Raw genomic sequence first — 14116 nt, 5'->3', positions numbered from 1 at the left:
CTTATAATCGTAAAACACAGTGAAATATAGACAATGACTGAACAATGTTAAGTCCATTTGCATTTTGTACAATGCGATAGATAGCATGTTGAAGAAATAAATGCTTAATGTTTACAGTGAGAAAGAAGGAATCAGCATAACATAGAAATATGGCTGAGTTACCCATGCTCATCCCATGTGCAAATCCAGTTATTAACAAAAGATAGTACAATGGTTGGGTTACTCATGCTCATCCACATGTGCAAACCCAGGAATTGGTGAGGTGAGCTTTAATGCAATACTTGAAGTTTTTTAAGTTAGTTGTTGAATGAAGGAAAATTATGAAGACTTGCTGGGTCTGATCCAGGCAAAGTTCTAGAACAACCCATAAATTATAATTCAGGGTAAAACAGTACGTTGGATGGGATGACTGTGACAAGGAGTCAGTTATGTAGGAAACCTGTTTCTTAGCTTGAGAGGATCCTATCGGATGCTAATGAACTGGCAGCAAACTTGACACAGATAAGGTATATAATTAAGAGCTGAGGATGGCAGGAGTTGGGAGATAGGAGAAAAGTGGATAACTGTATCAGAATAAATTGGACAAAGAAGGGGAATAACCTGAAGCACTTAAATGTGGAGCATTTTATTCAGAGTTAAACAGGCATAAATAAAAGAAAGACATGGAGACATTGAGGCAAGGATGGGCAGGAAAAAAAGAAGGTAGCACTTTCTAAATATACGTGGAATTAGTGCTTGAAAACAATAGAGAGGCCAAAAGCACTCCCAATAACTTAAGATCGATATATCTGATGGCTGCATAGATGGTTTAGGACACATGCAGATTTTGCAGGAAAGGGAGGTGAAAGAAGAATGTTGGAGATGTGGAAGAATCGGGAAATAATCATATTGTGGGAATATAAGACAAATAAAGCAGATCTGAGATGTCTGAATGAAAGTGTGTGGAAATATATTGTGTAAGTGTCTAATATGAGACAAATTTGCCTCTTATAAGGAGGATGAATACATGGATGGAGGCAATCTGAGACCATTCAAAACTATTTTAGGTGGATAAGTGAGAAGCTTAATATGAAAAGGATGGCTGGATGGTCTAGAACGTAAGGGTGGAAAGATATGAACAAATAATATATGTGTGCAATCAGTTATTAAGTGTTTGAGAAGACAAGCCAGGTTAAGACAGAGGGAGAAAGAGGCAAAAAGTGAAACTAATAAAGAGTATAAGAATGGAGTTTTGAACATTGTTTTTTTAACACGTTTATTGAATTATAATTTGTGACACAGGCACATTTACATTTATATAAAAGTAATCAAACTGTATTAAGTTAAAATTAACAAACAGTATGCTTCACATATATTGCTATACATGATACAACCTAAGCAACATTGCATAAATTATTCAATTCCTGCCCAATTTTTAAACAAGAAACATCTTTGTTAAACCATCACTTGTGACATAAGCAATCATACATTTATATAAATGAAAGCAAACAGCACAGAGACAATCCTAGTTGCAAGCATTTTACACCACAAGCCATACTGACACACTACCAGTTGCAAACATTATACATTACTTATAATCTACACAATCATTTTCAGTCAAACATTACATAGATCAATTAAGACTTGCCTTCTTTTAAACCTTATTTCTCCCCTGTATGTATTGTTCCTACAATTCCCATTTTTCCTATGTAGTTTGCTTGTACCTTTTTCTAAAGATCTCAGTTCCTGTTGTTTTATCTCTGTTACTATATTCACTACTTCTAATATAGTTGGTTTAGATTCTGATTTCCATTTTCTAGTAATTGCTTTTTTAGCAGCCACCATGATAGAGACAGCATGGCTTTACCAGAGTTTGGAACATTGTTGAGTTAACTGGAAGATAGAGCTATGGATGGCAACCTTTGTGTAAGAAAAAGGTGGTAGAGATTTTTTTTTTAATTTTGAATTATAAAGATGCACATGTCAAACTGTATTATACTGTATCACATATGGTGTATTGAAATGTTTATAATGTAACATTTCATAAAAAAATATATAAAAAAATGAACTAGAATATTTAAAGAAGTGTTATGGTAGTGGCATGTATATATCCTAGATCCCTCTCACTCACAATCACCTTAAATGATGTATACTTTGTGGTAAAGTAAGCTGTTACTGTATTTCATTAAAGCACCCAGAGTTTCCTTTTTGAAATATTTATTTTTGATAAGTAGTACTTAAAAGAGGGGGTTGTATTGTCCCATAGATTCCTGTATAGAATTACTGCATGTGAGTAGAATGGAAGAAAAGAGGTGTAATCACCCCTTAAAAGCAGTATTACCAAAGCTAGGGATTACTGAAAATAAAATGACCCAACTTGAAATAAAAAAAAATAAATTTATACTTGATGAAGATGGATAAGCATACATTTATTAAAATCTATACATTCAGGTTTATATTTTAATATTTACTTTTTACACTGAATGTGTGCTATAGTGCTGCACTTACTAGAAGAACATACAAGTCACAAAGGTGCTCAAAGTAGCTTATACCAAAGAGTTCAGGTAAAAATATTTTTTCCTGCTTTGAGTACATAGAAAGATTAAGAAAAACGACCACCAGTGAACAAGAAACTACGAACCAAACACTGGAACACCAGAGAAAACCAGCCAAAATGTTTGAGTGTAAAAAACTTTTATTTAATACTTTCATCAAAAGACTTTTTCAGAATACATAGAAAGATTATCAAATATCAGAAAGTTAGTGTAAGTACTTCTAGCACTTTTGACCAGTTCAATTAGCATAATTACAAATGGACACAGCACAAACTAAAGCAGACAATGAATCAAAACAATATATCCGTCTAACTCGGTGAGTAAACTGCAATATATACATCATTTTTCTTCTGTCGAGATCTGTTACAAAAGTTAAAATTGAGGTGGTGTATGCAATTATTACCCTCTCTCCCAGATGGAAATCAAATGCTTGCCAGAAGAATAGGAGAGGTAACTAGAATGAATTGGAACATGGGGTAGACTATACAGTGACAGTCCAAATGCATACAAGTGTATAAAAATAGGAACAGTGTGGCAGAAATGTGATTCCCAACTTCAGTGCTGATCATGTTTCCTGCCTCATGTCTGCAGCACTAGCTGAGTGGGCTGCCTTGTCCTATTCAAGCCAACTCATCTTGCAAAGTAGAAAACACAATAGCATTACTTCAGTGAAGATTAAAAGTTATGTTGAATTTGTGGTATTTAGTGCCATGATTAATCAAAATACAAAAAAATTATTTTAGCTGATCAAGTAAGGCTTTACTTGCACAGTTTAAAATATTTTTCTGACTCTGATTGCTGTCTAGTCTGGGAATGATCAGGAGTAGCCAGCTCATTAACTGACAACTAGTTTGTGTTAATAAGTTAAATAGTTAAAAGGAGTGATATAGGCTCACCAAGTGTGGCATCTTTTAATTGAGAGTGCATTCAAGATAGGATATTATAAAAGAACAACTGTAAATTTATACTGCATAAACTTTATTCGTGAAATACATCAAAAAGGTGATAATGGGATGTCATGAAAGATCAGACTTGTCAAGGTGGGAGCATGTGCCAAGATAGAATTGCAATAGTTAAATGAAGCAAGCTTAGGAAAACATACAACACTGAAGTATTAAGGATAGTATTTCAATTCCAAGGGAGAAGAATTTGGGGGATGATGGATGATCTATTAGTCATTTTTGAAAATGTATTCTATAACTTCACCCTGATTCCCAAAAGTTAATGCATAAAACAAACTGTTATTAAGTCCTCATACTTTTAAAGTGTGTGTGCCTTATAACATGTCTTCAGGAAAGACTATAGTACAATAAAACAATCTGAATGACTGAAATTGTTACAATGCATTTAAAAATGTTATTCTTGAGGTGAAGCATTACTCACACCTTAAAAATCTCAAGAAAAATACCTGCATTATGAATTATTTGTATAGTCCTCTAGTGGTATTTATTGTAGCATTTGCTTTAGAAGTATAGGCAGCTAATTTCTTGCACTCTAATAGCAATGTAGGAATGTCAGTGTAAACATAGCTACCATTTCTCAGCAAAATGGTGTTATTATGCAGTTATTTACAAGTCATCTAAAATGGAAAACAAATCTTCCATTTTTTAAATGTTTTTCAAGCTCTTATAAAAAATAGAAATTAATTTGATTTTGCCAATGGCTATCACAGTAAAAATGACTAGAAGCAGCGTACTTCTTTTAGATGGTTAGAAAGCATAGATACCAGATGCTTATCAACACTGTTTAGCTATAATGTGCTTTTGGGAACTCTGAAAGTATCATAGTATTTTTCATGTCAGAAAAAATGATGTTGTCTTCTTGAGGAATGATGTAAATGTAGTTAACTTGTTAACTTTAGACTGATGTTAAGCAATTTGATGCTGCCAGTCCTGTAAATAGACTGATGCCTTGATTGTGAAGACTAGCCTGTGAGAGTCTAAAAGCTATGATTCTGGAATGTATAGATAGCACCAATCCAAATGACTATAAAGAAAGTCCAAGATACATTCAGTCTGGATGACGGAGTTCTGTCAATCGTGTCATCTTTGCATCTGCAAACTCTTTAATTATATGAGATGTAATGGATTACACTGGGGTTAGGGGACTGTCATAGGACAGACATATGTGTAGCTATATAGCTGCTTGATATGTAGTGCATTCTCTATGATGGTCAGAAAAGTTCATAGAGCTACACCAGGCAGCTTATGGGGTACCACAGGGATCATAAGAGTGATCTCTCTAGGGCTTCCACTAATAATAGCTGTCTGGGATTAAACAGCATGGCTTGATTATCTCTGGATGACACCATAAAGAATTGGTATAAGGAAATTGGTGAATGGCTACTTACAAAGGTGTCTAGATGGGGGAACGGTACTTTAAAATATAAAAATAAACTATAAATATAGTGTCACAATGTCAAATTCAGATGTTACTTTGGGTTGTGTTTTCTTCCCTTTTACTTAATTTGTATAATAATGTAGTTGGTTATATATATAGGTTGGGGAGCTTCCCATAACACCCTGGACATAATTTCTGGGAAAGGGGTCAAAATAAAATCTAAATTAGGACCAGATTTTTTATTATTCCTCAGCATTTATAGTCTTAGTATTTTAACATTTAGGTTTGAAGAGGTAATTTCCCAAAATAGTATGTTCAGGCTTTAGTGACAGGAATTGTAGAGAGACTTGCCTTGAGCAAGGTAATCATGGGAAAAAATGCAGGATAAAAGGGGTCTGTTTTAAAAGACAGGATGAGAATAATTTCACTGAAACAATTACAGGCAAAATAGAACATACCCCTATGTTTAAAATAATAATTGTTGAGGCTGGCTAGATTCTGTCGGCAGTGCAAATAGCAATGATGTGGGATAATGAAGAGTAATTGTCCCTAATCTGCTAATGCAACTGAGTACTGCATATAATCATTAACTATTCTATACATAAAATGGATAAAGAAAATACAAACAAAATAACTCAAGATGGGACATCACAGACAAAGCATTCTTTTTTTCTTAAAGCCGCTAAATATACTAGGAAGTTAAAGCTGGGCTTAGATGAGAAGGAGTACATGAGCTGGTGGGCTTACTGAAGCTAAGAAAGGACATAATGAATATGAATTACTCTTGTCTCATGAAATGAGCTACAAAAAATGTAAAATGTTAAGAGCCATTATGGAGTTCTAATATCAGTGTTAATGCAGGTCACAAACTTTAATTACCTCATACTGGCTCAAGCTAGCTCATATTTATTTTCTCCCATATAAATCCATGATTTTAAAATCATTCACAATCTTACTTGTAATTTGTATGTGTACATCATTCCATTCTTTCACTGCCACTAAATAAAACAGGGACACCACCTTGTAACTGATGCTATTTATGATGTCATTGTACTGTGTGTACTGGATTCCAGTTGTAATCCTTTTAGCGCAGTTGCATAGCACATGTGCATTGATATTATTAAGATAATAATTGTTGATATTATTGACATAAGTTGAGGACCCTCATATGCAAAGCCATGGAAAGACTCATCATGGATCTAATCAAGGAAGGTACCACTGAAACTAAATACCAAAAAAGTAATTTTCCTCAGACAAATACCAAATTAACAATACACTCCTAAGAGATGACCCAGTTGCTTGGGATTTGGGAACTTATTTTGGTCATAAGAAAGACCCTTTATAATAGGCAGTGTATAAACAAAGGGATTATGTCTAGATCTAAGGATGGCATTGTCCCCCTTTACTCAGCCCTCATTAGGCCAGTCATTGAATATAATGCCCACTTTGGCATTTATCTCTGCACACACATGCAACAACTGGAACATCCATGGAGATACCTTGCTAAAAGGATACAAGACCTAAACAGTATGTCGTAAATAGACTAACTCAAAGCCCTGTCACTATACTCAGTATCCTACAGACTACTAAGAGTTAAGCTGTATCTGGTACGCAAGGTATCCTCCAACCCAATATTGATCATAGGATCATAGGAAGTCACTAGGCTATTGGCCCTGAGGCCCTTACAAGCCTAGCCAAGAATTTAGCCCATTTTCTGCACCCAATGTCCCTGTCCTTGATTAATTTATTGCACATTAGTAAGTGAGATGGCATCAGAAATATTTGGTATAGAGATTTAAACCTCTTTTGCAACATCAACGGAATGATATGGAGGGATAGGTATATCTCACTAAGGATATCACTGCTCTGGAACAGGCTACCCATCCACATTAAATAAAGCTCATCCCTGTCCATATTCAAGAGTAATTTGGAGCTCTGGATAGATGATAGAGAAATGATCCCTGAACTGTCCCCGTACTACTGATATGTACAACTGTATGGTCCGTTTTAAGCTTCAGCATTCAAAGGAATAAAAATCTAAATAATTTTGCAATATTTATGTGTGTGTGTGTGTGTGTGTGTGTGGTATATACATATATATGCATGTGTGTACACGTGTGTGTGTGTGTGTGTGTGTGTGTGTGTGTATATATATATATATATATATATATATATATATATATATATATATATATATTTAGGGATCTAGGACTATTGAACGAAAGTTCAATAGTCCGAATCCAACATACCCGAATGCACTTTAACAAAAGCGCTTTCACCGAAAAAGCGCTTTCGTTAAAGCCTGTTCAAAAAAAATAGAACAGCACTTTTGGTTATGTATGTTCAGTGATTTCGGTGAACAGCACTTTCGGTTATGTATGTTCAATGATTTCTGCTTCAGCAGAAAGTGCTGTCGGGGATCTGTACCGATCCCATATATAGATATATAATTTTTTTTATCATCTCTAGTGTATTAATTAAACAGAGTATTTAGACATTCTATGAATGTTTTCAGTTATTTTAGTCCTTTTTTGCTATGACATATATATTTTCTGTTTAGAAATTCCAGATTATCATGAAACTGTCAAAATCAGGGAATTTAGTGTTTTGTGTAGTCATAATTAGTCATCCGTCATATGTTTGAAAAAGACAGCTTTCTTGCCTGCTGTGAAGTTTTAGAGACAATTGCTCTGGGGATGTATACCGCTCTACCCTACCCAGTTCATCTTAATCTCCCAGGTGGAGCTTTAATACTGTTGTCCCCAGACTATGATATGTAGAAACTGAAGCAGGTGTTTTCAACAACTGAAGGTAGCAGAGCAGTTGTGAAACAGCAAGAGGCTCATTCCATGTTAGCAGGGCAGAGAAGACATGCAACCAAAGTCATTTTCTTTATTAGAAAAGCAAACGTTGGAGAAATAGCATATGGATCTGTGTTAGCATCCAAACAGGTAATAAGGACGGAGTGCGGGTGACTTCAAGGTGGGAGTCTGCCTAGTTCCTCTGACACACAGTAATCAAGGTAATTATGCTTTTTCTTTGGTTCTGGCTTGTGTCTGAAGAAATCTCCACTAGAGGATCATGGTCTGTAGTCACTTGTAGTGGATAAACTGAAGACAACTAAATGGTTTTCAATTTTTTTCAGAATTTGCAGTCTTAAAGGGTTCCTTTATTATAATAATGTGCAAAGTTTCCTTTAAGACATAAATGTAAGTTACCTAAACTAGTAAGGGTTCACTTTTCAGTAGGTTGCATACGTCATCACTCAGCCTGGGGAATAGCATTCTGAACCATGAAATGCTAAGCTGTCTGAATCAGTCTAGCAAAACTTGCAGATGTTTCTGCACATGGTTACACTGGTTTCATGGAATGACCTTTGCTGCTCATACAATGCAAGTCATCTATCTGTCTATCAGTGTTGAATTTATTCTCAACAGGGGATGATTATTTATCTGAAAATGTTTTCTACAAATGTAAAGAAGAGGGAAGGACTAGGTCAACATTAGGATGTTCCAATTCAGATGAACCATCAAAGATTTAACTCCCAATTATTGCTGTTGCAGTTGTTCCTTACTGGCTCACTTCCAAAATGGACGCAACATGTCTCTACTAACAGCAGAGTCGAAGATGGTAAAGTGAACTGGGTAAACACTTTGTTATTCAAACGTTAGGTCATTAATGGGGTTATTGTGTGCAGAGTTTCATTTTACTCATGAAGAATACAGAATGAGAATTTATACTGCAGCAAAGTAGTGCTTGCAACAGTTTTTATGCTTTAACTGTCTTGATATTAAGGTTTTTTAGGGGAACGGTTGGGTTAATGACACATGCCAGGTCATCGGCATTAAGCTTTTGTAATAGTTGTTATACTCCCTGTGGATACAGTTTATGGGGCTCTATGACTGGAGTGATCTTCATTGTCATATCTCCAGCTTATTTGATACCAAAACTCACTCATGTGATTCTACTTCCACTTTTAAGCAAAGAACAGAAGTTTGCAATAGGCTTCAGTACATAGGTGTGATTTATTTTTGAATTTCATATATGTATTTATGACCCAAAATGTTAATTGGCTATTACATCTGATCAAGAGAAACATGATTTTTTTGTATATTAGGAAACAAAGACCACATGTCTGGCTACTTTTGAAAGCTCATTTCAATTATGCAAAGCAATTGAAGCTGTTGAAATTCGAGTACCTTTGTGGTTATTTTCTTTTCATGGGGGGGAGGGGCAAAAAGTAGTTGTTTCCTTACTTAGAAAATGTAGAAATCTCCATCATTCATTTTCTAGACTAAAAGGTATATGAGGAGGGTAGGTATGTAACCACTAAGGCTTACTGACTGGCTAAAAACTCACATATGTGAACAAGTATGTATCTTGGGTACTAATCACAGGAAGCATCACAAAAAGGCTAAGGGAACTGGTAATTTTTCAGGAGGAGATGGGCATTTGGTGGAGACTGAGATACAGTTTTCACATTTGGAGAGCTGAGACTGGAGTTACAGGGTTCTTCCATTAGGTAGATACATTAAAAGATATTTGTCACTGACGAGTATGGTTGATCGCCACAAAACTAATCAGTTATCAGTATTCATTTGTTCACATAGATTCAACAATCAATCCCAGGACTGATAAGGTCATCATTTCCAAGAAGAATAGTTACTTTGTAGAAGATCACAAATATTTTTGGTTCAGGGGCCAATTACCATACTTGGCAATGTGGCTTGGAGGCCATTTATCATGTTTATAAATGTATGAGGGCACATTACCATGTCTAACATTCATATGCACAGTCAAATCAGTTTACTGTGGAACATGTTGAATACCAGGTAAAATAAATTGTTGGACCCCCTTTTTTCTGGCTTTTCATCTGCCCGGATTGAATGATGTTGGAAACCTATAAATATACCTTGAATATACATTGGCCCTCCAACCCCAAATTGTCTGACAGTTCAGAAAATTAAAGCAAGCTATTAATTTGCTGCTTCCTGTAGTCATGGTTTGATTCTTTCATTCTCCATTTCTCTAATGTTTTACTTTGAATAAGTCAACTATCCATGGGGTATTGTAAAGCACTTAGGTAAAATAGTCCCCTGGGGCACACGCCTAGCAAATATGTATAAATCAAAATAAAAAAAAAAGTGTAATTTTGTAAACAAGAATCTTTCTAAATGCTACTGCCAGTTTTATTACCAGCTTAATTTCTCCAAGTATTTTGTGTTTAGTGCCTTGATTGGAGTGAATCTCATTCTCACGTCAAAGTATGATGGAAGTGTTGTTTCAGTCTTTGATGTTAGCTAAAAGTGCTCTTCACAACACCCGCAATGTGCCTAGAATTGACTCCTTCCACATTTCATATCCTGTTGCATGTATCAGTTGCACATCCAAATAAGACTGTAAATTCTTTTTTATGAAACCCATTGTTCCTAGTACTATTGGAACTGAACAAATGTGAACAAAACTCAGTGATGAACATTTGGCTGTTCTTGTTCCACATTGCCCTCATTTCTTCTTGCAAATCCTGGTATTTTGTGACTTTGTGTCTTTCTGTACATAAAACACTATAATCAGTGGGTGTAGCAATTACAACGATCAATGCTGCTTTTGTCTTTTCATGGATTACTTTATCTTTTTTTATCACATCTATTTTTTGAACTGCTGGCCGTGCGTGATCCCATGTGATATAAACTTCATTATTCTCTAATGCTTTGGGACTCATATTTCCAATGCCTCTCACTACTTCGATATTGTAATGTTTGCACAATCCCCATTCTGACAGTCTTGCCACACAATTATATTTATCAGTATACAGACCCTCTGCCATTAATCTATTACACCCAGCAACAAGATGTGTGACTTTCCATTTCTGTTTTACAGAACCTGCATTTGTCTGTTTTTCCCACATGTCCAATGGACTTTGTAAATGAATGTGTACATAGCCTACTATCCTGGGCAGCAGATATTAACTTTTCATCTTTTGTTTTAAATTCACCTCTCCGTAACCATTCCTGTGTCAAATCCTGATCGACATGAGGTTGTTCCTGGATTTTTCTGAACTTAAAACTATATGCATGCCTTTTCCACATTTATTGCAATCTCATCTGATTCTTCTTATATTCTCTCCTGTTTTTTTGGCACATTCAGTTGCTGCCTCATTTTTGTCTACTTCTGGTTTGATTTCCATTCCTGCTTGACACCGAAATGCTTCTGCTAAACTAAGAAGGGAAGTAATCTTAGATTTCTTCTCTCCGTGTTTTAAAACTTTCACTATGTTTGGATCTGGTGATGTCAACAGATACGTATGCAGTCCTAAGATTTCAGATCTGTACATGCAATCAATTTCCAAGTTGCCCATACCTCCATCGGAATGAGGGATGTATAATCTTGGTATACACTGATTTTTATATATCATTTGATAAACATGAAGGATATTTCTTGTTATCCTGTCCAACTGATCCAACACCTTTTGGGGTCAATCAGTCACCCCAAAACCGAAAGTTAGAAAAGAAAGAGAAAATTGGTTTATAGCTTGGATTTTGTTCCCAGATGTCAGGGATGCTTTCAATATTAATTTTAGCCTTCTGAAATGTTCCTCACTGAGTTTTGTTCACATTTGTCCAGGTTTATTGTTGATCTTTCATCATTTCCCAGATAATTATACACTCCCTCCTGTTCAAGTTCCTTTATATCACATTCAGACTGATATTTTCTTGGTACTGCAGCTTTCCTGCTTTAAATGTTGCTTTTGCACATTTAAGACCACATTACATTATTATATCATCTGAGAAAGTTTTTATCACTTCTAGTAGTGCTTTCAGCTCCTCATCTGATGAGCAATACAGTTTTAAATCATCCACAAAATGAATATGAGAAGTCTACACACTTTCTCACTTCTGCTTTGTTGTCTTGTCCTTAACCCATTAAGTTATCTAATTAACAGATTAGGTCATATTTCCAATTTGGTTCCCAGAAAACAACAAAAGACTAGGCAAGAAAATATATCCCCATTTGAATTTTTATCCCTGGGATGATAATTCTGGCCTTTATCATGGCTTAGCTGCAAAATGGTTTGCCACTATTTCCTGTAATATAATTGATCAATTTATGGTGTATCTTGTACGTCTGTAAGCACTCCTTTATCCATGAATGAGGGATGCTGTAAAATGCTTTTCTGTAATCTCTCAATGCCATACTTAAATTCAAACTGCTCAACTGTCCAGATTTTCGCCTCATATTTTGGGTCTGTTCCTCATAAAAATTGTGGTTTTCTGGATTTTTTGTGACAAATCAGTGAGGATTGAATTTACTAAATAATGACAGGCATTTGAGTTTCGGGGTACATATCCATCAGACAATATATGGCAACATGAGACCTTTTATTCTAACAACTTTCTAAGTTTCTAAGAGCAATATTTAAAATGTGCCCCTATTTTTGGAGCTTTGTCCCCACATTATTTTTGTCTCTGGACAGATTTCTTTCTGCTAACAGGTTGAGAGCTATGCTTAGATTCTTCTTTTTACAGTTCTCCATTATGACTTTATTTAACAACAGATGATTTTTTGTTATATATGACTTTCTCTTGTTACCTCAAGACCTGATTCAAGGCTCCAGAGAGCACCCCTGCAATACCAGGCTACAACTCTTACCACACTTTTCAGCCACCAAACCAGGACCAAAACACTAAAGGTGGAGGAGTGTCCATATTCACCAAGGATATTCACACCTCCAGGCTAGTTGCTCAACACAATGCATCCAAAATTCTCCAGCTGCAACTAACACTAGGTAAGACTGCAATCCAAACTGTAGCCTGCTACAGATCCCCACAATGCCCAAAGATTCTTGCTACACCTTTCTAAACATACTGGAAAATATTAAGATACAACCAAGCACCCTAATACTGGGTGATTTCAACTAACCTGCTATAAACTGGGAAAACTACTCTTGTACAAACACCTTTGCCCAACGGTTCATGGAATTCATAAATTCCAGCACCCTGGATCAACAAATCCATAGTCTCACCGGGGGCTCCAATATCCTGGACCTGATCATTACCAGCATGGGAAATCGATGCTCCACACCAGTGGTCACCCCCTCATTGGTTAGGTCTGACCATAAGCTTTGACATCCACATCCCACCCCCACCCCAGTAAGGAAACATCTGGTAAAAACTTCTCCAAGCCCAACTTCATGCTACTCAAGTCAGAAGTGACAAACTACATGACACCCATGCAGATGGGAACTGAAAGTTTGACTGCCAAATCCTACACTAAAGCACTGTGCGAGCACATTCACTTGTGCATGAATCGTGCCATCCCAAATTTTACCAAGACGCTCTCCTCCAAAAAAAGGAAGCCAATCTGGTGGTCCCCTGTCAAAAATAAACTATACAACAAAAGGAAGAAACTCTTGCAGAAAAGAGGAAAATCCCAGGATGCAAAAAACTCCCTTTCCAGCCTCGGTAAGAAGCTTATATCCCTCATAAAATTCTCCAAAGCTAGTTATGAAAATAAAATTGCCAAAGATTCCAAAGGCAACCACAAGGCATTCTATAGCTATGTCAAGAATCTAAATGGCAATGCTCAGATCTGCTCTAAGCTACAACAGAATGGCATTAAATATACTGATCCCAAGGACATTGCCAATATCCTGGCAGATCGATTCAGTGCTAGCTTCACCCCTAAAGGGCCCATCCCAATACTAAAAGATTACCAAATCCTGGTAATCATGGCCACACAGGTAAAAAGCACACTCTCCAAAGTTAAGAATACAACATCCATGGGACCAGACGACATCCCAGGCTGTGTTCTACATGAACTACAAAATGAACTGGTACCTCACCTAAGTGTGATGTTTAATCATAGCCTCACCTCAGGCTTCGTGCCCACTGAGTGGCGCACAGCTACAGTTATCCCACTCCACAAGGGGGGGATCCACCTTGGATCCTGGGAACTACTGTCCCATCAGTCTGACAAGCCTGATCTGCAAGGCCATGGAACATATTATAATGGAACTTATAAACAAAGACATTGGCAAACTTCAAACACTGGATCCCACCCAGTTTAGGTTCGTGAAGGGCCGATCATGTCTCCTGAACCTGATTGACTTCTTTGAATCAGTCTCCAGAGCCATGGACAAGGGTAAGGCAGTCCACACAGCCTATCTGGACCTCGCCAAGGCCTTCGACACCATCCCCCACTCTGGAATCATAGATAAACTTACTAATAAATCCCTACGTTAC

General features: G+C 36.4%; 1 protein-coding gene across 1 annotated transcript in view; it reads left to right on the top strand.

Annotated features, from left to right (window-relative positions):
* LOC122789698 (glycine receptor subunit alpha-4-like) overlaps positions 1 to 14116 on the top strand; it is a 2027820-nt gene that overhangs the window by 913690 nt on the left and 1100014 nt on the right. The gene's annotated exons all lie outside the window — the stretch shown is intronic.

This window comes from Protopterus annectens, chromosome 15.part0, assembly GCF_019279795.1.
Source record: "Protopterus annectens isolate FY-2018-M chromosome 15.part0, PAN1.0, whole genome shotgun sequence".
NCBI lineage: Eukaryota > Metazoa > Chordata > Ceratodontiformes > Protopteridae > Protopterus > Protopterus annectens.
This window is presented reverse-complemented; position numbering and strand designations above follow the sequence as displayed.